Genomic DNA, 25,269 nt, shown 5'->3' with positions numbered 1-25,269 from the left:
GCCTGGGCCCCCCCGCCTGGCTCTGGGCCCCCCCGCCTGGCTCTGGGTCCCCCCGCCTGGCTCTCGGGTCTCACTCGCCCCCACGGGGGACCTGGGAGCTGCTCTGCGTTCTTGGCACGCGCCCCCGGAGGCCTCTGGACTGAGGGTGAGAGAGGACTTCTCGGCTCAGCAGCAGCAGGTGAAAAGTGGTTTTCTTACACCTTTCGGCAAACCTGTGGGAGGTGAGAATCCTCAGTGCTCTGGAATACATACCATTTGCCACCTGCCACGGGCCCTCGGCCAGGTGTGGAAAGGGACTCTGACTCCATCTGTGCCCTCCAAAGGGAGCCGGCCCCATCCGTGCTGGCCAGTAGTCATACAGCCTAATAGAGACGGGAGCCTGACGTCCGCCACATACTGACCCTCGACCCAAGCACCGGACGGAACAGAGCAGGCTCCGAGACTAACTCCCAATGGAGGCCAACCCTGGCCCCAGACGGAGCCCCGATCTCATCCCTAGACTGACCCCCCTTTCCCAGCCCCAGTCTGGGCCCTGCTCCCAGGTTTAGGCTTGATCTTCCTCTTTGTCTTGTCCCCAAACCGAGCCTGAATCTCAGTGTTTCAGTGATCCTGAGCCCCAACCTCAGCCTGAGCCCTGAGCCCCAGAGAGAGCTGAAACCTGGGCCCCAGGCTGACCTCTGCTTCCTGAACACGGTCCTCTCTTTCCCCTCCCTGCACCTTCCTGCAGGGCGCTCAGATCTCTCTTCCTGCTCCCTAATATACCTCTTGAGCTCCAGGCACGCTTCTCCAGCTGCCCAAAGGACATCTCGCCTGAACGCCTTCCCAAAGGAGAGGATCTTTCTTCTCCCCCCGTCCCTCTCCTTCCTGCCTTCCCTATTCCTGTCCTCACAATCACCCTGACCCTTCCTTCCCCTTCATCCCCACGTCGGACCAGTTGCTAACATCTGTTGGTTTCTCTTCTGCGCCGTCTCTCAAAGCCATCTCCTCCCTTCTAGTCCCTCAGCCACCACTCCAGGGCAGGTCCTCGTTGCCTCCTGCTTGGACGAAGGATGTTGCCTTCTGACAGAGCTGCCAGCCACCCCCTCTCCTCTCCCCCTCACCAATCTGGCCTTCATAATGCTTCCAGAATAATCTACCTTATGCACAGAAATGAGAACATCCAAATAGCGGCCAGGCTATTTCTACCCAACTCTCCATGTGCTAGCAGCCTTCCTACTCTCTGGAGCCCTGAAATAGCCCACAAGAAGTTCAGGGAATCATAAAATATCTCCTTCGAAAGGGACCTTAGGACATAGAGCATTGACTGGCAGAGCTGGGAGGAGGAGCCTTAGAACAGGGAACATCAGAGCGGACGGGGGCCTTAGGATAGGGCTGGAAGGGACCTTGGAACAGAGAGCGTCAGCGTTCCAAGGAACTTTAGAAAAAGACATGTTGGAGTCAGGAAGGACCTCAGAACACAGTACGCCAGAGCTGGGATGGGGGCTCAGAACAGTGCGTGTTAGCTCTGGGAACAATGACAGTGCCAGGAAATACTTTAAGGATTGCTGCATCCTGCCCCTCACCTTCCAGAGAAGTCGAATGAAACTCTGAGAGAGGGAGTACATCAACTTGTTGGTGATCAAGCTGAGCCTCCATCCCTGGTCTTCTACCTGCAGCCCTGGGCTATTTTTGTCACCAGGCAAGTCTCCCTACTCTCCTTGCCCCCCACCATCTGCATTCACTTGTTTGTGCTCAGTGACTCCCCAAAGTGGGTAAGTCTCTCTCAGAGCTTCTCAGGGCCATCTCTGCTATTCCACCCAGCAGGACCCTGCTCTCCCCATCCCACCACCCCTCCAGAAAAGGTATTTATGGAGTAAAAGACCTATCCTGGACCTACAGCTAGCTCAGCTGCTGAGCAGCAACTTGCGAAGGGTCGCCCCTCAAGTCTAACCTGGGCAGGAATGATCAATCCTGCCTAAGCTTCCTTCCTTCCTTCCTTCCTTCCTTCCTTCCTTCCATCCTTCTTTCCTTCCTTCCTTCCTTCCTTCCTTCCTCCTTCTCTTTCCTACCCCTCACACAAAGACACCATGTGGCAGGGGGTTGTAGACAGGAGGGGTCCTTGTTTAGCATCTCTGGCCTAAACCAAATAGATTCCATATGTCTTCATTCACGTCTGTGTGTGCACATGTGGATCTGAGTAGATATGTTCTTTAGGCTTGTGTGCATTGGTGTATCTGTGTTCCTGCACTACACATATGTGATGTACATACGAACACTCTGCATATTACATGTACTTGAGTGTCTGGTGTGTGTTCATGTAAGTGTGTGTGTGTGTGTGTGTATACACATGCTTGGGTGCCCTGGGTTGGCACATACCTGAGTCTTCATGCTTACATACATAGGTACACATATACTTTGTGGCCACACATGTAGCTGTGAAGTGGCAGTGGTGGTATGGTGTGTGTGTGTGTGTGTGTGTGTGTGTGTGTGTGCTCACTTGCTCAAGTAGGCACATATTCTCTTTTGTTCAGAGCTAAGGGAGAACTGAATAGAAGAGAAAGGCCCCAGGAAGCCCTCTTTTATAGAACAAGAGCCTGGGGACTAGAGAGGAGGAGGGATTGCACACACAGAGTCACACAAGCAGCAGTCAAGGCCTGCTGCTCCTCCCTGACCCAAAGCTCCCAGCCCAAGATTGGCACACAACCCTGCTCCTCCAAGCCTGAAGAGGCTTTCCTGAAAAGAGGAGAATGATGTGGAGACGGCACAGTTTAATAACAAGAGACTCATTACAGGAAATCCATTGTGACCTGATAGAGCCCACCTGAGGTCTGAGAGCCTGCGCTAGAGTCTTGGTGCCTCGGGGAGTCCTGCAGTGAGGACAGGGCAATGCTCGAGATCATTCTCACCCTTTTCCCTTGTATCCACCCACCTCTCCAGAGCCTGTGGAGGAGGGAGAGTTTGCCTGACTTCCATTCTGCTCCTCTTGGCAAAACTCAAGAAGACAAAGGACTTTCATTTTCCAGGGATATTAAGCAAGTTATCATAATTGGACTCCTCTGCTGCCTGCCATGGGGGTGTGGACATGACCCTAGGCTTTCAAAATACAAGCTCTTCCAGGGCACCCCATTGAGAAAGGCTTCAAGCATGGGCCTGATAATGGAATTTGGGCCAACTGGTTCTGAGGCCAGAAGGTATGAAATACAGCTTTGCTATATCCTACCCTAGGGAAGAGAGCAGAGGATTTGCACATCCCATGGCTGGAGCTCGAATCCCACCACTGACATTCACTAACTGTGGGATTCTGGGTAATTCCTTTAACCTTTCCAAACCTCTAATTCCTCATCTATAAAATGAATCCAACAACACCTGAAGCTCCTACTCCATAAAGCTGGTATAAGGTTCAAATGAGATAGCAGATATAAAGCAAATATGTACATGTTTTTATACTTATTACCTGTGTGCCCGTGGGTCAGTTCTATACCTTTGGTTCTCAGTTGCCCCATCTGTAAAGCAGACAAACTAGAACTAGTGATCTCTAAGCTCATATCGAGCTCTGTATCATGATGTTAGCACAGCAGAAACAACAATGGCTCTAGAGTCTAGAGGATCTGGATTCAAATCCTAACTTCATGAGAATCATGTAGAGAAAGGCCAGTGGGGTGGCTATCCAAGGATGGATGTTTTTCAGCCCTAACAATGTGGATCTTGTCTCCTAAGGCAGGAAGGATCCAGGAGCCTCCAAGCTGAGGGAGTACCACACTCTTGAAACCCCAGGCCCTTTGGCATGTCATGAGAGTTTTAATCGTTCTGCTTTCTTTCTAAATGCTTCTTGTGAATAGTCAGCAGGTAAGTGTGATTTCATCTTGGCGACTGGTCTGAGCATAGGGCATGGCTTTTTCTATATATATAATATTTCCCCTTTCATAATTTCATGATTCATAATATTTCATAATAACTACTTGTGACCCTTTACTTCTCTGAGACTCAGTTTCCCAATCTGAAAATAGGAAACAATAATCCTGCCTCCCTCACTAGGTAAGGTAAGTGCATTGCACACTATAAAGCATTATAGAAATGAAATTCATTTTCATTATTATACTTTATGGAAGCAACTGTACTCTAGCTCCTACCCCTGGAGAATATAAGCTTCTTGAGGTCAGAGATTGGTTATCCTTTTGTCACATCCCCAGCACCTAGCATAGTGCCTGGCATAGAGGAGATAGTTAGCAAATACCTAGTGGGTTAGACAGGACTTGCTCACAATGATCTTAGGAAGTAGGGAGCCAGCATGACGATAAGGGAAACTGAAGTTCAGGGAGATTAGGCGAACAATCCACTGGTGCAGAAACACGGGACTTTGAGAGTTGGAAGGGACCTCAGTGACCATCTTGCCCAACCTCTACACAAAAGAGTCCCCACCATAAAACGCCCAACATCTAATGGGTCATTCGGTCTATCTGAACACCTCTAGGGAGAGGGAGCTCACTACCTCTCTTGGAGAGAATGCTTTTGGACAGCTTTCATCATCAGGAAGCTTTTATTTATTTATTCACTCATTCATTTCTGTTATTCAAACCTAATTTGTCCTCTTTGCAATTTATATGCATTACCCCACATTCTACTCTCTAGGGTCATGAAGAACAAGGCTAACTCATCTTTTCTACTCTGCAAGTATTTGAAGCCATTTCGCATGTTATGTCTCCACTGGCTCACACAGATCATAAGTGTAGGAAACTCGATTTGAACTCGTGCCTCCAGACCTGTTCTTTTTACCGGTATTCCCACATCCCTCATCTAACACCTAGTCCGACTCAGAAAAGCTTTGCTTTAAAAGGGAACTCTTGCTGAGAGCTTCTCCTAACGCTGGCTCGCCTCTGTCTTCCAAGAGCTGAGGGCAGCAGAAAGAAGGCCCAGTTAATTGCGTGTTCCGGGTGGTGGGCCCTGCTAATTGGGTCCTGGTTAATCAGGAAGTCGCTGTGTGGGAGCTGAGGTGGGGAAGCGGGCATCAAGGGATGGGAGGAGGTCACGCACCCGCTCATCAGTTACACCACAGCCAGCCGGCTGGCATCAATAATTCACCAGCCACGAGGATGGTGGCGGCTCCAGGTTCCGGCACCAAGGAGTCGGTTTGTAACTCGATAGCAGCCCAGGTGGCCAGGCCCTGTGGTCATGTTTGATTCGCCTTGCAAGGATGTTCCAACCTGTAACTACAGGAGGGAGGCTTAGGCAGTGGTGGAATGCCAGCCAGGTTGAGGACTTATATATCCGTCCATCTCTGCCCAAGCCCAGCAAGTCTGAAAGCTCTCCTTGTAACCCCCTCCCTCTACCTGGACCCTGAAAGGACTTTATTCTCGGCCAGTTCCTGGTCCCATTCCACCTAGACTTTGAAACCCAGGAAATGGCAAAGAATGTCATGACTGCTGGGGACAGTAGAATATGGAAGATGAAATTCAGGCCTGGAGAGAGACCTAGAAACATAGACTGTGGGGTGGACTCCAGAAACACAGAGAACAGAGAATGTCAGGGGTGGGAGGAAGTTTAGAACAGAATATCACAAATGGGAAGAACCTCAGAGACCCATCCTCTCTTTGAACAAGCACTCGTTCTTATATCCTACCAGAAAAGGGGTTGTCTAGCCTCTATCTAAAGCCCTTCACTAAGGGGGATCTCCACACCCCAAGAGTAACCCATCCAGCTTTGGAAGATCACATCTTATTGTTAGGCTGTTTCCTTGATTGTGGGCAGTGGATAGAGTGTTAGGTCTGGAGTCAGGAAGACCTGAGTTCAAATCCAGCCTCAGACACTTCCTAGCTGTGTGAACCTGGGCAAATCATTTAACCCTGTTTGCCTCAGTTTCCTCATCTGTAAAAGGAACCAGGGAAGGAAAAGGCAAACCAATCCAATAAATTTGTCAAGAACACCCCAAATGGAGTCATAAAGAGCCAGACATGACTGAACAACAATGTTTCCTTGACCAAAATCGAAGCTTCCTCCTTGTAACTTCGACCACTCGATACTCGTTCTGCCCTCTCAGGCCAAGCAGAGCTAATCTAATACCTCTTCTATAGGATTGTCCTTCATGTCCTTGAAGACAGCTATGATTCCCCTTTTTCCAACTCTTCCCCTCCTAATTCTTCATTCCATCCTAGGAGTCTCTCTCCATTCACAGAACTCTCTCCTGGCCCACCTCTCTTCCTTGGCATCCCGGCCTTCATTTAAGGCTCAGCTATAGGGCTCCATCTTACAAAAAGCCTTTATGGATTCAGCGAATCACGGGACTCCCCGTTCTGGGGTCACTTAGTATTTTCATCTCATACATATGTTGTCTCCTTTGAAAAAATGTAAGCTTCCTGAGGGCAGGCACCACAGACGCCTTTTTGCCTTTGTATCCAGCCCGGTGCCTGGCACACAGGGGTTTCACTAATATGTGCCAAGGCATGCTATCCATCCCAAGTCTCTGACTATCGCAGCTACCTCCCTTGGGGCATTCTTTCATCTATCCGCCTCCTTCATCATGGAGATGCCAAGATCAAAACATCATGCTCCAGATGGGGCCATCGGGGCCAGAGAAGGACAGAAGACAGGAGGATCCTCCCCTCCTAGACCCAGAGCATGAAGCTGTCTTCTCTGCAGACAGGCAGAGATCGCACCAACCCAAACTAATCAATGTCAAACATTTCAGCCATTGGGAAAGCTCGGCTGGAGGAGGGTTTGGGGTCCCTGGAGAGCTTGGATTTCCACCATCACCTTCAGCGAGCTTTCTGAGAACCGTGGACTCTCTCAAGGAGGTGAGTCTGTGATTGTCAGTCCCCTGCCACCTGGCCAAGGGGCTGGGAGGTGCTGGTGGGACAGGGGAGAGGGCCAGTGGCAATGGGAAAGAAAGGGAGGGAACAAGCGTTAATCAGGCATCTCCTGTGTGCCGTGTACTTTACAAATATTCTCTCATTTGATCTTTTCAATAGCTCTGGGAGTCAGGTGCTCTTGTGCCCATTTTATAGTTGAAGAAACTGGGGCAAAAAGAGGTTGAGTGACTTGTCCAGAGTCACCCAATTGGTAAGTGTCTGAGGCTGAATTTGAACTCAAACTCTGCTGACACCAGACCCATCTCACTCTCACTGAACCACCCAGGAGGACACAGAGGGACACAGGGGGACGCAGACACAAGAGGAGTAAATGGCAAAGGAGACATTCAAAGGCAGCTCTTCTAGCACTAAGGTCAGAACATTTTCTCTTAACCATGCGCCGCTTCAGCCTCAGAGACCCTCCCCCTGGCCACAGCTTCTGCGGCTGAGCAACCCCACTGGACACACCCGAGACAATGGGCGACATGAGACCCAAACTAGTTTTGGCCAGGGACGTGCTGGTAAAAATTGAACGACCAGGGGCAGCTGGGTAGCTCAGTGGAGTGAGAGTCAGGCCTAGAGACAGGAGGTCCTGGGTTCAAACCCGGCCTCAGCCACTTCCCAGCTGTGTGACCCTGGGCAAGTCACTTGACCCCCATTGCCCACCCTTACCTCTCTTCCACCTATGAGACAATACACCGAAGTTAAGGGTTTAAAAAAAAAATTGAACGACCAGCTCCCCTACCCCCGATGTACACAACGCCCACTTTTAAGTTCAATCAGCATTATAAGCATTTCCCTTAAGTCTAGACACTCAATAAAACAATCAATCAAGCCTTGATTTGTGACACCTGCCAATTTCCGAAGTGTAGATGCTCATCTAGAAAACTTAACAATTGGATCTCAGAAGGCGATGAAAGCTGACAGCCACCCACTGCTGGTTCTACTGCACATACATCACTGAAGGATGAGATTCAACCGGGCAAGCCCATAGGGGCAGGGGGGGCAGGATGGATGACAAATCTGGAGACCTGGGTTCAAGATCCAGCTTTGCCATCCTCTGTTCTAAGGCCCCTCCCAGCTCTGCCATCCCACGTTCCAAAGTTACAGTGTCATAGGCTTTGACACATGATTCATCGAATCTCTGCTCCCAGCATGCCAGATCTAAAGCTAGAAGGGCCCTCAGAGGCCGTGTCCTCTTTCTGAGGTCACGCTGGTAGCCCGTGGCAGAGACGGGATCTGAACTCTGGTCCTCTGTCTCGAACTGTAGCCCTCCTCCTCTCTGACCAAGCTGCTGACCTCCCCAGGTCTAAGCTCTTCTTTTAATTCTGGGTGGTCAAAATTTCCCTGAGCAACGTTAGCCTTGGTCAGAGCCTGGCAGGCCTCACGGCTTCGGTCTCCCCTGGCCAGGGCAGGACGGGACCCCTGGGTCCTTTAATAGCAGAGGAATCCTCAGTGGCGATGGGAACGCTAATAATAAAATGTGAATTAGTGGTGGCGGCACCCCAGAGAACTGTTCACCAAGGCCATTTTGATGAAGTTTCCATTTTCAGATCCCAGCATGCCGACTTGGTAGGAGGCTCGAGGAGTTGTTTAAAGAGATGAGGGCTAGAAACAGCTTCCAGCCAGGGCTTGGGGGTGCTGCTCCGGAGCCCCGTGGCCCATCTACCCTAATTTCATTGATTTCCCATTCGCAGCCAGACCCCAAAGCTGTTGACTTTCATTGGCTCCTGTTGCGCCCAGCCCCTCTCCAGCTTCTGGGGAGCTCCAATTCTCCCAACTTTAATCCTCAACCCTGCTCCAGTTCTCTTGGATTGGACACCACCGAGTCCTTCCTCCTCATCAGGAAATCAGCACCACGTGATGGATAGAGCACTAGACACAGAACCAGGAAACCCTGGTGAGCTGTGCGACCCCTAAGCAAGTCCATGTAGCTGTCGACCCAGTGACACTGGCCTCCACTCATCTCCCAACTCGAGGCAGTTCAGTGGCTGTCCTCATGCCTAGAACATTCCTCATTGCCTCCTCCTGGCTTCCCTGACTTCCTTCAAGTCTTAGTTAAAAACCTCACCTACAGGGGGGCAGCTGGGTTGCTCAGCGGAGGGAGAGCCAGGCCTAGAGATGGGAGGTCCTAGGTTCAAATCTGGCCTCAGACACTTCCCAGCTGTGTGACCCTGGGCAAGTCACTTGACCCCCATTGCCCACCCTTACCAATCTTCCACCTATGAGACAATACACCGAAGTACAAGGGTAAAAAAAAGAAAAAACCTCACCTACAAAAAGCCTTTCCTATCCTTGTCGTTCGGTTGATTCATTGTGTCCAACTCTTTGTGACCCCCATTTGGGTATTTTTTTGGCAGAGACGGTAGAGCAGTTTGCCATTTCCTTCTCCAGTTCATTTTACAGGTAAGGGAGCTGAAGCAAACAGGGTGATGTGACTTGCCCAGGGTCACACAGCTAGTAAGTGCCTGAGGCCAAATTTGAACTCGGATCCTCCTGACTCCAGGGCTGGTGTTCTCTCTGTCCACTGCACCATCCAGCTGCCCAATACAGCTTTTCCTTCATTGATTCTCCCCTATTGATCCTTTCTTTATCTTGTTTGTACCTAGTTGTTTGGTCATCGGCTCCCCCACTAGATAATGGGCTCCTTCAGAGTCAGGACTGACTTTGGACATTCTTTGTGTCCCCAGCGCTTAGCACGTAGTAGGGACTTAAGAGGAAAAGCTTGTTGACTTGACTGTGATCTTTGCCATCTCTTCCTCCGTCCAGAGATGAGCAAACATGCCCAGAGAAGGAAAGAGTTAGCGGAGGTTTAGGCAGAGCAGAAACCAAAAGGTCTGCACTGGCTGTCGGACTCAGCGGAGCCATCAAATCCTGGCGAAGTGCAGCCCTGCGACCTTGGAGTCATTGCCTGAGTGGACTTCAGTGGGCGCATCTGTAAAATGGAATCATTGTCTTTACACTCTCCCTGCCAGGGGAGGCAGGCCAAAAGGCTGTAAGCTGGAAAGCCTCAAAAGAACAAAGGCTGCTGGTTTTCTTGTTAGCTTTAGAGCGGAGAGTGACAGAGCGCAGGATGCCCGGGACGGCGGCTGACATTTCTGAGGAGGATGCTCCGTGCTCGACAAAGCCCTGAACGCACGTTATCTCTGTGGAGCTGCATCCCGCTCCTGCAGGAGAGGCGGTGCACAGGTCATTGTCCTCGTGTTCCAGGGCTCGGCCAGGTGCCGGGGCTTGTCCAGGACCACAGAGGCCATTGGGCTGTCATAGCAGTTAGAGCCGCTGGAGCCCAGAGGCCATCTCGTCCAACGTACCCATTTACAGGTAAGGCAACAGAGGCGGGGAAAGGTGATGCTCCCCAGGGAGAGTCACACAGCTTGGAAAGCATCCGAGGCAGGATCAAAGGACCGAGATGGAAGGGGCTTCAGAAATCATCTAGTGCAGCCTTCCCACTTTACAGGTAAAGAAACTGAGGCTTAAAAGGCTATTTACCTTCCCAGTAAATGTCAGGGACAGGACTTGAACTCAGGGCTTCCTGACTCCAAATCCAGTGCCCTCGAAGCTAACTCTACCCATTGGTCTCCTCCAACCTGGTCAATGTATAGAGGAGGGGATTGGGGCCCAAAGGTGGCCAGGGACTCCTCGCCCCCAGGGACCTCTGGCCTCTTTCCCCGTCGGTGTGGCACAGAGTCAGATGACCTGGGCTTTAAACTTGACTCTGCCAGCGTGGGAGCGGGACAACCTCTCTGGGCCTCAGTTTTCCCATCTGTAAAATGAAGGGGCTGGACTAGGTGGTCTCTAAGGACCCTTCTAGCTCTGGGCCCCTGACCTTGGGCCCATATGGAATCCTCCTGAGACGGAGGAGGACACCCAAAGCCCGAGAGGCAGGGAGCCGTCCAAGGTCACAGGGCTGGCGAGGGGCCGAGCAGAGCTGAGAGCCGGCAAGAGTGGGAGCCGCCACGGGCCGGGAGGAGGCCGAGGAGGAGGCCCCAGCCGTGGGAAACACCACAGCGAGTCGGGTCTAATGGGGAGCCCTGCTGTGTGTCAGGCTTCATTGGTATTCCAAGCGAGCCCCGACCGGCTCCTGCGGGGACGGAGATGCTGCTGCCGCCTGGCTCTCGGCTGGCTCTTTCTCCCTCCTCCACGCAGCACGCAGGGAATTCGAACACGAGCTTGCTTTGGCTCCTGGGCCGGCCCACGCTGCCCAGAGAGCTCGGCCCACTCAGTCGGCGCTTCCCAGCACCCCCCACCCCCGCCTGTGCCAGATCAGACACCGTCCTGCAACTTCAAGAGCCGGGCAGTGCGGACACTCCTCTGCCATTTGGGCCTTTCTCAAGCTGGGCTTTTGGACGAGTCAACAAGCCCTTCTATAAGGGCCTCCGTTTCCCCGTCCATATAATGGGGAGGCCATTCTAAAGGATTTTATTTGTTTTTAAGCCCTCATCTTCCATCTTGGGGTCAGTACTGTGTATTGGCTCCAAGGCAGAAGATTGGTAAGGGCGGGCAATGGGGTCAAGTGACTTGCCCAGGGTCACCCAGCTGGGAAGTGTCTGAGGCCAGATTTGAACCCAGGACCTTCTGTCTCCAGGCCTGACTCTCCATCCACTGAGCTACCCAGCTGCCCCCTCTAAAGGATTTTAAAGGCTCTCCCAGCTCTGACATTTGGTGTTGGAAGGTCTGTGTTCTAAAGCTCCTCCGAGTTCTGCCACAGCCTGTTCTAAGATCCCTCCCGGCTCTGACATCCCCTGTTCTAGGCTCCCTCCCAGCCCTGACTTCCCCTCTTCCAAACTTCCTCTCAGCTCTGACATTATTCTAAGGGTCCCCCCAGCCCTGCCATCCCCTGTTCTCAGCCCCCTCCCAGCCCCGCCATCTTCTCTTCTAAGGCCCTGTTACCTCTAGGCTGGGCTGAAAGGTCCCTGAGGGCAGGCCTGGCACAGGCTGGCACAGCGGTCGGTGGCTTCTTTCCCTCCCCTCGCCAAGGCTTCGCCCCATCAGGGGGGCCGGCCTCTGCCCCCCGGGAGACAAGCGGTCCCGTCCTTGCTGGGAATCTGCCGTCTTCTGCTCTCGTTCCCGACGGGCCTCGTGAAAGCCCTGGTCCTGGCCGGGTCACTTCCACAGAAACATGGAAAGTCAAAGGGTGGCCCTGAGCCACGGCCGGGGCCTGGCGGACAGGCCGGGTGATGGGAGCCGAGGGACGGGCCGCCCCCCACAGGTCTGAAGCCAGAAGCAGCCGAGGACGCCTCTGAACACGGTCCCCTCTGGAGGGACGAGCAAACGAAGGCGCAGTAGATGGCGGAAGGGCTGTACGAGGGAAGGGCCCGGCCATCCCCGGCCCCGAAGCTGTCCCCCAACGAGAGGGTCCCTCCCGCAGAGGAAGGCAGGCAGCCGGGGGCCTCCAGGGCACCTGCACCCCGCACTGCCCGGGGGGGAGGAGGGAGCGGCTGCTGCTCACCAAGGCCAGGGGGGGTCGTGGCCTTCCCCTCCTGCCAGCTGCCTCCCCACCTGGCTGCGCCCCAGCCCCCCGCTGCTCCGGACGGCTCCGGCCTTGGCAGCCCCGCTTCATCCTGCGGGCAGAGGCTTGTCCTTAGAGCTCAGCCCGCTTGGTGAGGCGCCGCTCCCCGCAGGTTCATGGAGTGGGGGTGGGAGGGACGCTTTCTGGGGAAGGAAGGGAGCGGCTGTCGGGCTCCAGAATGGCCGGGCCAAGCCCAGGCACGGCAGGGACAAAACGCCCTTCCTCTCCCCTTCCCTCCCAGTTGAGAGTGGCCTCAGTGTGACGCGGGGGGACTTTCAAGCGGCTGGAAACTCCGAAAGAAAACGATCCCCTTCAGCCTCCCCTGCTGGAAATAGGAAGAGGCTCTGGACAATCCCCTGCTAAAGTAGGGGAGCTCCCATGACAGGGAGCTCACTCCTTAGCAAGGGGGCCCTTCTGGGATCCCTCTAAGTATCGGGGATTGCTCTCTCCCATAGACCCAGGACCTGCCTCTCTCTCCATGGATACTAATCAGAGCGCATACAGTAGGCATTTAATAAATGCTTGTGGATGGACGAGGCCCTGATAGCTCAAGTGATTGGCTACAAAGGTAGGATCATTTTTGTTGTTGTTCAGGAGTTTAGGCCGGGTCCAACTCTTGGTTACCCCATTTGGGTTTTCTTGGCAGGCACCCTGGAGTGGTTGGCCATCTCCTTCTCCAGCTTATTTTACAGATGAGGAAACTGAGGCAAAGAGGGTAAAGGGACTCTGCCCAGGATGGCACAGCTGGCGAGTGTCTGAGGACAGATTTGAATTCAGGAAGACGAGTCTTCCGGGGCCCTGCAGTAGATCATAAATCTGGAGACGGAGGGGACGGCCGCGTCGTGCCAGCCCCTTCGTTTTACAGAGGAAAGCAGCGAGGCCGTGAGGGTAAATGACCAGCCCGGGTCCGTAGCTAGTGCAGTGCCAAGATTTAAACCCTCGGCTGCCCATTTCCATCCTAGAGCTCTTTGCTGTGTGCCAGGCCAGCTCACCGGGGAGGGCAGCCTCCCCTCGCAGACAAATGATGGCCCATCAGAGAGGAGAGGAATTAGAGGCAGCCCTTGCCCCGGGCTCCAGGTCAGAATCATCAGAGGAGAAGCCATCAGAGCCTCCAATTAGCTTCCTGAAGGGGAGAAGGCGCTCGACAGCCCCGGAGAAGCCGGCCACCCAAGGCAATATCCCGCTGACACCGCGCCATGCCCCCATTTCCCATCAGCGCCATTCTGCCCCCTCCCACCCCGCAGGGATCCGCCTCTCCAAAGCTGCGTGTGCTGCTGCCCAGCTCAGAAAAGAAGCAGAGCCTCCCCCCCGCCCCACCTTAAGCAGCAACATCCCTTTCCGAAGGCCCTGAAGGCCGATCCAAAGCAGCGGGGTGCCGCCAGGCAGAGGCAACCAACTCTCCGTGGGTCCAGCTTGCTCAGAGCACCAACTCTGGATCCCTTTATTTTACAGATGGGGAAACAGCTCAAGGGCAGAGAGGCTGCCTTTCCGATTTAATAGCACCCAGAAAGCCCAATTATTAAGTAAAATAATTCCATACCACGAGAGGCTACACGCAGCCACAAGAGTAAAGTCACGCAGACGTGGCCCGAGGTCGGGGTCTCTTCCTCAGCCCGGACTCGCCCCCTCTAAGCCCAGCTCATCTTCCAGCCCATCCTTCTCCCTTTGGATCCTGGGAAATCAGCCTTTCAGTCGAGCAGCCGGCCTCTCCTGGCACTGCCAAATGCCAAGCACTATGCCAGCACAGGAAGGTGGGGAGACAAAAGTCACTGCCCTCCAGACACCCCGACATGGTCAAAGAGCAGCCTGCAGGGGGCAGCTGGGTAGCTCATTGGATTGAGAGCCAGGCCTAGAGATGGGAGGTCCTGGGTTCAAATGCGGCCTCAGACACTTCCCAGCTGTGTGACCCTGGGCGAGTCACTTGACCCCTGTTGCCCACCCTTACCACTCTTCCACCTATGAGCTAATACACAGAAGTTAAGGGTTTAAAAACCAAAAACCAACCAAACAAACAAACAAACAAAGAGCAGCCTGCACGGAACCCACCCAAAAGGAGCCCAGATAACTGGAGAAAGCCGCTGGGGGCTGGGTGAGGAACTGGCAAGACTTCCTCTAGAAAGTGGCACTTCTCTGAAGATTTTCCCACTCACACCAAATGCAGCCCCCACTGGATTAAAGATCGAGAGCACTCAGGGACCCCCACAGGTCCCCATGTCTAACCTCCTTCTTTTACAGATGGAGATACTGAGTCACAGAACGGTTCAATGACTTGTCTGTGAGGCCACCTAGACCATAACTAGCCAAAGTGGAATTTAAGCCCAAGTTCCTTGGCTATGAGCTTCCCCCAAAGTCTCTGGCGTTCTAATTCCTTTAGTTTATTAAAAAATAATGGCGGGGGGGGGGGGCAGCTGGGTAGCTCAGTGGATTGAGAGCCAGGTCTAGAGACGGGAGGTCCTAGGTTCAAATCTGGCCTCAGACACTTCCCAGATGTGTGACCCTGGGCAAGTCACTTGACCCCCATTGCCTACCCTTACCATTCTTCTGCCTTGGAACCAATACACAGTATTGACTCTAAGACAGAAGGTAAGGGTTTAAAAAAAAATAATAATAATAATGGCGGGGGCAGCTGGGTAGCTCAGTGGATGGAGAGCCAGGCCTAGAGACGGGAGGTCCTGGGTTCAAATCCGGCCTCAGACACTTCCCAGCTATGTGACCCTGGGCAAGTCACTTGACCCCCATGGCCTACCCTTACCACTCTTCCACCAAGGAACTAATATACAGAAGTTAAGGGTTTAAAAATATAAAAAATAATAATAATAATAATAATAATAATAATAATGGCGACGTGGCCTCAGGCGCTTCCTAGCTGTGTGACGGTGGGCAAACCACTTACCTCCCATTGCTTAGCTCTTGGCAACCCCAATTACCTCTCTTCTGCCTTGGAACCAGCACTCAGCATCAATTCTAAGGGTTCAAATTTATTTCAAATAAAACAATAGCGCGGTGTGGTAGGACCCTCCATCTGGAGGGGCCTTCAGAGACCGGTTCCCGCTTAACCCCCTCATTTTATAGAGGAGGAAGCTGAGGCTCCGACAGATGAAGTGGCTTAATTATGGCCACCTAACTACTGCCTGAGGCAGAATTCAAATTCAGGTCCTCCCCACTCCAGGCTCAGTGCTCTAGGCATGAGGCTACACATCTAAAGTACTGGGGTTTGGTCCTGGGTTCAAGGACATTGAGGAGGTGCTGCTCTGCACCCTTTCCTTCAGATGGAGATTCTGGGAGGAAACAGTCAATGGGAAGAAGAGGCTGAAGGCTGAAGGAGGCAAAGCCAGACAGACAGGAACAAAGGCGGAGGCCCTTCCAGACAGGAAGAAGAAGTCAGAAGAGGCCCAGGGCTCCCCCAGGGGTCTCGTGGGGCAGAGGCTACCCGACTGCTTTATCTAAGTCCAGCTCCAGATGGGCTCCAAAGCCCAAGGCACGTGGTTGGTCTCTGTGGCCTCCCAGCATACAAGCAGCCCCCCGTATGAGAAGGGGAGAGGCTGGGGGGGTGGAGAGCTGTGCCCGCCGCCCCTTGTCCTGCCCTCTGGGCCGAGCAGAACAAGCATCTCGCCTCCCCTTGCAGACCTTCAAGGACAACAGCCATGATCGCCGGAGTCTTGTCTTCCTCCCACGGCCTCTCGCACGCTCTAGTCTCTTCTCCTCTCTCCATCCTGCTCCCCCACCCGGCCACCCACCCAGGACGTTTGCAGCTGGTCGATGGCTCCACTCCCCAGAGAGAATTGGATTCCACCCTCATGGGGCTTCCGAGTCTCATTAATCGCCTCGGCGGGGGAGAGTAGTTCTGACTCTTTCCAATGTCGGTAGCAATCGCTGCTGTCTTGCTGTGTGCGCTTAGGAAAAACAGAGCTCAGTGATTTCCAAGAGGCCCTCGATTTTCACTCAAAGGATCCGGGTTCTAATCCTAGCGCCGGCATCGAATGCCCACGTGGGCCACCCTTCGCCTCTCTGGAACTTGGCCACCCCTCTAAGAGGCGGCATTGGGACAAGAGCGTCCAACCCAACTCGCACTACTTGCCCCACACCTTAGAAGACCGGCCCCCCTTCTTTTCTGAGCACGTCTCTGTATAATATCCATTTGCTCACTTTGTGAACAAGTCATCGCTGGCTTTGTGATGCACCCTGGGCAGGTCACTTGACCCCCATTGCCCACCCTTACCACTCTTCCACCTGGGAGCCAATACACAGAAGTTAAGGGTTAAAAAAAAACCCGATGAACTTTTGTTGTAGGGAATCACTTGGAATTCTTAAAGTACTATTATAATTTCCTAGATGCATTCATTCTAACATTCTCTTTCTTGTCTTCAATTTGGGAAGTGTTCACTGACCAATAGAAATTTCTATCCAAAATATTCATCTGATGGACCATCCAATTTTCCGTCATAGTCTTGACAATAGGCATTTTTCATCCACTTGATTTTTTGCAAGGTGGATTGTAAGGTTGACTTCTTCTGGGTGATTGTGGAGCTCATTAAGGAAACTCTTGAACAGTGATGGCAAACCTATGATACACGTGCCAAATATGGCATGAAGGGCACTCTCGGTAGACATGGGCTGCCCTCTGCCCCCACCCCACCCCAGAGATCAGTACTAGAAAGGCAGAGGGACTTGGGCAGAGCTACTCCCTCCCCCCCCACCATGTCTGACAACATTTTTTCACATCTCCGCCCCTCTGCCCAGCAGCCCAATGGGAGCACACAGTGGGTAAGGTGGGTGGCTCACAGGTGGCAGAACTGGAGTGGGCAGAGCTTTTGGGCCACTCCCCTTCCCCATCTCTACACTCACTGAGGACATTCCTCACTTCACCAGCCCCTCCACCCAGCAATGGGAGTACTTTCTCCCTCCCCTATTGGGGGGGAATGTCCTGGCACTTGATGGGGGTCATGGCATGGCACATGGTCTCTAAAAGGTTTGCCATCACTGCCTTAGAGTATGGGGTGGGGTGGTTGATATAATTAGCCAACAGAAGCATCCTATTTGTCATCTACAAAGGACAGGACAAAGTGGTTGTCATTCAGTTGTTCAATAATGTCACCTTTTTGTGACCTGATGGGCCGTAAGTATTTATGGGGTTTTCATGGCAAGGATTCTGAAATGGTTTGCTCTTTCCTTCTCCAGCAGATCCAGTGGATCAGGACCACTTTGCTATCTATAGGACTCCCCTGTTTCATCTGGTCTCTAGATGGGATATCAGAATCACTGATGGTAGGGAATATCTTGGGTGAAGACAGTATTAAATGATCAAAGATAAATCAAGTCAGAGCTCCAGTTTGTTAAGGGTTTAACACTTACCATGCACATTTCTCATGTGCAAAAAGCAAAAACAGTCAACAAGCATTTATTAAACGCCTATTGTGTGCCAGAAACTTTGACAGGCTTAGAGAATACAAAGACAAAACGGAGCCAGGTCCTGCCCTCAAAAAGCTTACATTCTAACAGGAGAGAAAACATGTATGTAATATATTTAATCAACATACATTTATTAGGCCCCAAGAATTCAAAAACAAAAGTGAGACCCTCCCTGCCCTTAAGGAGTCTGCACTCTATCAGAGGAGACAGAAGTAAAGCATCTCTGCCTTCACAGAGGACAACATGTCCATATGTACTCAGCCAATCGATAAACAAGAGCTTATGGAGATGAAGGGCTTACTATTCCCGAGCATCATGCCAGTCCATGAGGATGTAAAAATTAAAAAATGAAAACAATCCCTACCCTCAAGGAGCTTACATTCTCTGGGATATCACAACCATTAGTTTCAGGAAAGGAAACTGAGGCTTAAAGGAAGTCACTTCCCTGAGGTCACCCATCTGGCATAGGGCAGATTCAAGAATCAAAAGCCAACATCAGCACTGGCTAGTCTGTTTTCCTCTGGGGTGTTGGTGCGTGCTGGACAGCTCCCTTTGCTGTGTGGACTTCTGTGGGCAGAAGGTGGGCGAGGAATCTGTGAAGAGCACCCAATCCTGTTCCCCTGCCAGGTGTGTGTTTGTGTGTGAGTGTGTTTGTGTGTGAGTGTGTTTGTGAGTGTGTTTGTGAGTGTGTTTGTGAGTGTGTGTGTGAGTGTGAGTATGTGTGTGAGTGTGAGTGAGTGTGTGAGTATGTATGTGTGAGTGTGAGTGTGTGAGTGTGAGTGTGTGAGTGTGTTTGTGAGTGTGTGTGAGAGTGTGTGTAAGTGTGAGTATGTGTGTGAGTGTGAGTGTGTGAGTGAGTGTGTGTGAGTGAGTATGTGTGAGTGTGTGAGTGTGTGTGTGTGCGTGTGAGTGAGTGTGAGTATGTGTGTGAGTGTGTGTGTGAGTGTGAGTGTGAGTATGTGTGTGTGTATGAGTGAGTGTGAGTGAGTATGTGTGAGTGTGTGTGTGTGTGTGTGTGTGTGTGTGAGTGTGTGTGTGTGCAGGGGGGAGCCCTGCCCTGGCTGTCAGCCATGCATCACTGACCCCAGCCTCCTCGTCTCCCCGGTTGAGACTTGGCTCTCTTGGGTGTCCCTCTTGGCTCGGTCTTTCATCTCCGGTTTGATCAAGGGGACACATATGTTTGGTAACAGGGAATGGGTAATTTTCAGCAAACTCCGGGATGGCGCTGGGGATTTTCATTAGCTAAACTTCCCCTTCAGGCTCATTTCTCACTGCCTGCCTCATTTTTCTTTGAAGTCCTCCACCGAGGAGCTTCTCATTCCGGCTTCCAGGCAATCTTAGGGAACCGGATCCCCCGAGAGTGTGCCAAATGGCATTAGCATTTGCCTGGTAGCTCGGCTCCAACCTGCTCAGCCTCAGCCTGAGTTTAGGAATGTCCGAGGCCTGGATATGGAGGATGGAGGAAGGCAGCCTCCCCTTCTCTCCATGGCCATGTGTCCGAGGGGCGACACCCTCCTCCAAAGGGAGAGATTGGACCAGGCACTGCTGAGCTCAAGAAACCTCGATGGTTCTCTAGGTGCCACGAGGGCATGTCTGAAAACGCCTCAGCGTGGCACTCCAGGACCCCACAGCCTGATCCCCACCTACCTTTCCAGCCTTGCGCCCCCACCAACTCTCTGCATGCCCCTCCCCAAGAGAAGCTGAAGGCGCTATCTGCCCCGTCTTGCCCTCCCCCTCCTCTGGGCATCCGTCATCTGCCCCTTCCCCACCCCTCAGGCGGCCTCTCCTCATCTCTCTGCCTGCTGGAGCCTTCCTTCCAGGGATGACAGAGGAACCCCATCACCCACAGTCACCCCCACGTCCCGCCCCCCCCTTACGGTGCCACGTCTCCCTCTTCAAATACCCTCAGAGCACTCACTAATGGCTCTTTCCCACTAAAACAGTCTTTGAGATGAGGAAGACTTTCACAAACCGAGTTTCATTCTATGTCAGAGCTCTGAGGGGGCTTAGAACAGGGAATGTCAGAGCTGGGAGAAATTTTAAAGACCATCTATTAAAGCCCTCACCTTCCGCCTTAGAATCCATACTGGATATGGGCTCCAAGGGAGAAGAACGGTCAGGGTAGGCCATGGGGGTCAAGTGACTTGCCCAGGGTCACCCAGCTAGGCAGTGTCTGAGACCAGACTTGAAGCCAGGACCTCCCACCTCCAGGCCTGTCTCTCTATCCACTGAGCTACCCAGCTTCCCCTGAGACCATCTATTTTGACTTTCTCATTTTATAGATGGGGAAACTGAGGTCCAGAGTATATGAATGACTGCCAGCACCCCATAACAAGCTGCCAGACGAGATGAGACTAGAATCCAGACTTCGTTCCAGGGCTTTTCTGTCTCTTCTCCTTCCTCCCTGTTCTCAGGCAGAGAAGTCCAGGAGCTGCCCGGGCCCTCAGGCTCCTGCAAGGAGAGGCCTCTCCAGTCAGTGCCAGCCAGTCAGCCCTCAGAGGGCTCGTATGTCTCCTTTCTAGAAAGGAGCCACTAAATCAATCGGGCAGCCAATGTACCTGGTGCCAGGCGGCCGACTGAGAGCCTCTGGGATGCCCACTTGGCTAAATCCTGGGGCTCTGACAGAGACCTCACTAATGGCCCGCCAGGATCGGCTCTCTTCCCTTCTCCGTCCTCATTGCGGCTCCATCTTCTCTTGGGACCCCCAGCAGAACACAAGCCCAGAAACTCATTTCTCTCCCTAATAGGAGGCTGACCGCCCAGCCCCAACGGCCGCGAGCCGCGTGGTCCACAGAGCAACTGATTACGCCGCCGCCCCAGCAATTTGGGGAGTGTGGCAGCCGGGATGGATGGAATAGGATTTAAATCCAGAGCTGCCTCTTTCCAATTAAGCTACCAAAGAGGAACAGGCTCAGCTGGGAGGAGGGGTGGGGACCAAGGCGGGGAGGGGAATGAGGATGCCGGCTCAGCCCCGCCTGGCTCAGGGACCTTGGGCAAGTCTCATGACCTCCCCAAGGCGCTGGTCCCTCCTTGAGGAGGGGGGAGATGATTCTGGTGAGGTTGCTCCACTTATTCATTCCATAAGCACTGAATCAGCACCTACCATGTGCCAGGCACTGAGCATGAGGACACCGAGACCAAAATGGGCCCTCGAGGCACCATGATCCAGCGTTAAGAACACTGGATTCAAATTCTGCCATAGCCGGTAGAGGGTGGGATCATGGTAGCTCCTGCTTCCCAGGGTTGTTGTGAGGATCAAATGAGAAAATAAATATTAATAAAGTACTTTCTAAAAGCTGGTAGGAATAATAGGTGGCTGTGGGTGCCATAGTTCACCCAGCACCAAGCCTGGGATCGGGAAGACTCCTCTTCCCGAGTTCAAATCCAACCTCAGACACTTACTAGCTTTTTGACCCCGGGGAAAGTCACTTCATCCTATTGGCCTCAGTTTCCTCATCTGTCAAATAAAATGGAGAATGAAATGGTAAACCTCTCCACTATCTCTGACAAGAAAACCCCAAACCCTGCTTGCTTCAGTTTCCTCATCTATCAAATGAGTTAGAGAAGGAAATGGCAAACCCCTCCACTATCTCTGTCAAGGAAGGCCCAAATGGGGTCACAAAAAGTCAGACAGAACTGAAATGACTGAACAATAACGGCACTAATAACAAATTATTATTATAGTATTGTCAATTATGTTTATTTTCCTGTTATTCCATGATTAAATGTGTTGGACCAAAATGAATTATAATAGTTCATACCTATAGAGTGTGCTAAGATCTACAGAGTTCTTTAGCTATATTACCTCCTTTGATCCTAAGAGCATTCCTGTGAGGTAGGTGATTTAGCATCCCCATTTTACAGATGAAGAGAGTAAGGTTGAAAGGGCTGAAGAGATACTAAGCTGGTAAGTGTCTGAGACAGCATTTGAACTCATCTCTCTCTGATTCTGAGTCCACTTCTCTACCCATTCAGAGCAGAATTGAATTCAATGGTTCCCAAACTTTTTTGGCCTCCCTCCCCCTTTCCAGAAAAAATATGACTTAGCGCCCCCTGTCACATACTATCACCACCCCCTTACAGTTATTCACCACCCCCAAATGCACCTGTGGCCATCACTGCTACATAGATTTCTGCAGCACCCACCAGGGGGCGGTGGCGCCCACTTTGGGAATCACTGGTCTAGATGAAGATTAGACAGGCATTAATTGACTACCTTCCAGGAGCCAGACATAGGGCTAAGCACAGGGAATGGAGAGATAAAAACGAAACTCTCCCGCCCCTCAGGGGCTTACACTCTGATGAAGGGAGGCAGGTCCACAAAATATATGGAATGAGTTCAGAGAGTATGGAGGAGAGGGAAGAGTATCAACAGTTTGGGGTTGGGAGCAGCACTTGAGAAAGGTCTCATGGGCTCACCTGGAAGCTGGGGAATCTTCGAGGTAGCAGGACAGTCCGAAGGCTCCTGTGGGCAAGAAGGGGCCCAGCCCTCAGCTCTGTGGGATAGAAAGGCCAGTCCCCCCTCAGTCTACCTGGACATGGGCTCCCCCAAGACCAAAGTAGTCTGAGATAAGGGCAGTCAGGCCTCCCTTTGCTCTAAACCTTCTGTAAGCTCCCCATTGTCTATCCAACAAGAAGCTGCCCTGGGCATCCTTTCCCCTGGGGGTTAGACTACAGGGTCCCCTCCTCCCTTCACATCCTCTGATTCTGTTTGCCAGGAGGGAGGAGCTGAGGCTCTGCTCCCTTCTTCTGGGATTTCCCAGGATCCTAAAGATCTAAGTGGGCTGGGCTGGGCGGGATATATGGGTGACCCTCAGCCCCAGAGCTCTCATTGGACAGGAAGCAGAGCCAGCCACCTATAAATGAGATCGCCATCAACTTCTTCAGATTTTCAAACATCCCTTTGAGTTGGTGAGGACCAGAATCATTTCTCCCATTCTACAGAGGATAAAACTAAAAGCCCAGAGAAAGAAAACAACCCGTGACACATTTATTCTCATTCATTTTTGACTCTCTGTTATCCCATTTGGGATCTTCTTGGCAGAGATACTGGAGTGGTTTGCTATGTCCTTTTTCCAGCTCACTTGGCAGATGAAGAAACTGAGGCAAACATGGTTAAGTGACTTGCCCAGGATCACACAGCTAGTAAATGCTTGGAGCCAGATTTGAGCTCAGGAAGATGAGTGTCCCTGACTCCAGATCCAGAGCTCTATTCGCTGTGCCACCTAACTGTCCTCCGTAGGGCACTAAGAGCTAGCATTTCTATTATGCTTTTAGGATTGCAGGGTTAGTGAAGCCACTTCTGTGCTGGGCTTAGGCAAATCTCAATATCTTCAGCTGGAACAGACATTGGAGATCATTTAATCTAATCTTCTTCCAATTGCAGATAAGGAAACTGAGACCCGGGGGGGGGGGAGTAAGTACCTTGTACGTGGTCCTCCAGCTAGGACATAGCAAAGCTAGACTACAGGTCGAAGGCTCCTGTTGTTGAGTCCAGACCACATGAGTGTAAGAATGTCCTGGGTAGGGGCTGCTAGGTGGCTCAGTGTATAGAGAGATGGGAAGCCCAGGGTTCAAATTTGGCCTCAAGTGCTTCTAAGATGTGTGACCCTGGGCAAGTCACTTAACCCAAAACCAATCCTTCCTACTCTTCTGTCTTGGACTCAATACTTAGTGTCAGTTCTGAGAAAGAAGGTAAGGGTTAAGAAAAATGTCCTGGGACCCCTTCAGAATGTGGCTCAATGGCCCAAACTTGGGGGCCTGATGGACTGAACACTTGCTATCCTGAAGCATCCTCCTTGGCATAAAATATGTTATGATATGTTCTCCGCTCTTCAGGCTGTGACAGAAACAAAGATGCCCTCAGGGAGATTAGAGTCCAGTTGCAGAGAGAGGCCGAGGCACAGGGGACAGAACCTGTGGTTGTCAAGGTGGCAACTTCCTTCTGATCAAGGCAAATTGGTCTCTCCTTTCCCCTATAGTTTTACAGAGTTGCCTGGGGCAATGGGAGATTGACTTACCCAAGGTCATATCTCTAGAATGGGTCAGAATCGAGCATCTTCAATTCTGCTTCCCTGCTGTTGCAAGAATATAGAGAAAATCCCAGAATCATATGCCTGGGGTCTATGAATATATATTACACACCCTCAAGTGAGCCCCCATCACAGCAAGACACTTTAACAGCTCCCCCTTCTTGCTCACACAGCCGCTATTCCTGACTTTCTCACCCTTCCTCCTCATGGCACCCCCTCTCCCACCCTCTCGGCTGAGAACCTTCGATTTTTCTGAAAAGTTGAGACCACTCATGGATCACTCCCTCTCATCTCTTCCTCTTCATCCCCCATCATTCCGACATCTTCCCCCACTAGCTTCTCCTCCCATGAAGAGATGGCCCTTCTCCATGCATAAGTGATGCTCTTCCACCCCATCTTTGCCCCTTCGATCATCCCCCCTTTGTCGGCTGGCTTCTCCCCTCCCGTATCCCCCAGTCCCAAGAGATCCTCACTTGACTCATCCATCCACAAGAGCTCGTGCCTTCCTTTTCGTGACTAAAGGCGTTGAGGAGGCTGTCTGCACTAGATGCCTCCACTGTAATCTCACTCCCTCCTTAACCCCTTACAATCCGGCTTCCATTCTTGTCCCTCCACCCAAACCTCTCTCTCCAAAGTGACCAATGAAGGAGCTCTTAGTTGCCAGATCCAATGGCCAATCTCAGTCTTCATTCTCATTGACCTCCCAGAAGCCTTTGACACTATTGATTACCCTCCTCTCCGAGATACTCTCTTCCCTCCTTCTTTTCGAGACAGCCCTCTCTCCTGGTTCTCCTCCTACCTCTCCGACTGCTCCTTCTCTGATTCCTTTGCTGGATCCTCCTCCAGATCCCGCCCTCTAATCCTCTCAGGGCTCTGTCCTGGCCCCTCTCCTCTTCTCCCTCTGTACTACTTCCCTGGGGGATCCCATCGGCTCCCATGGGATGAATGGCCGCCTCTATGCTGACGATGTCCAGGGCCGTATTTCCAGCCCTAATCTCTCTCCTGAGCTCCATTCCCCCTCCCTGGCCGCTTCCTACCTCTCCGGCTTCTTACTCCCCTTCCTACACTCGGTGATCTGGGTACACTTGCTTCCTCCCTCTTCCTCCCTGGCTCCATCTCTGACTTGGTGTCTTTGTCCTGGCCATCCCGCTCTCCCTGCTCATCTCCGCCTCCTGGTTGTGCCGGCTTCCTTCAAGCCTCAGCTCAAATCCTGCCTTCCTCAGGAGGCCTCTCCTGGTCCCCGACACCTATCCAAGCCCAGGACCAGCCTCCAAGCTTAGCTCCAATTCTAGCTAGTCCATACATAGTGATCCACATGGCTCCCAAGTTTGAATGGGAGCTCTTTCCAGGCAGAGGGAATGCTTTGGCTTTTCTTTGTATCTCCAGTGCTTGATTGATGGAGAAGAAAGGAAGGAAGGAAGGAAGGAAGGAAGGAAGGAAGGAAGGAAGGAAGGAAGGAAGGAAGGAAGGAAGGAAGGAAGGAAGGAAGGAAGGAAAG

The sequence above is a fragment of the Gracilinanus agilis genome, chromosome 1 (assembly GCF_016433145.1).
Source record: "Gracilinanus agilis isolate LMUSP501 chromosome 1, AgileGrace, whole genome shotgun sequence".
NCBI classification, from domain to species: domain Eukaryota; kingdom Metazoa; phylum Chordata; class Mammalia; order Didelphimorphia; family Didelphidae; genus Gracilinanus; species Gracilinanus agilis.
The sequence above is the reverse complement of the archived record's forward strand: the minus strand, read 5'-3'. Positions refer to the sequence as shown.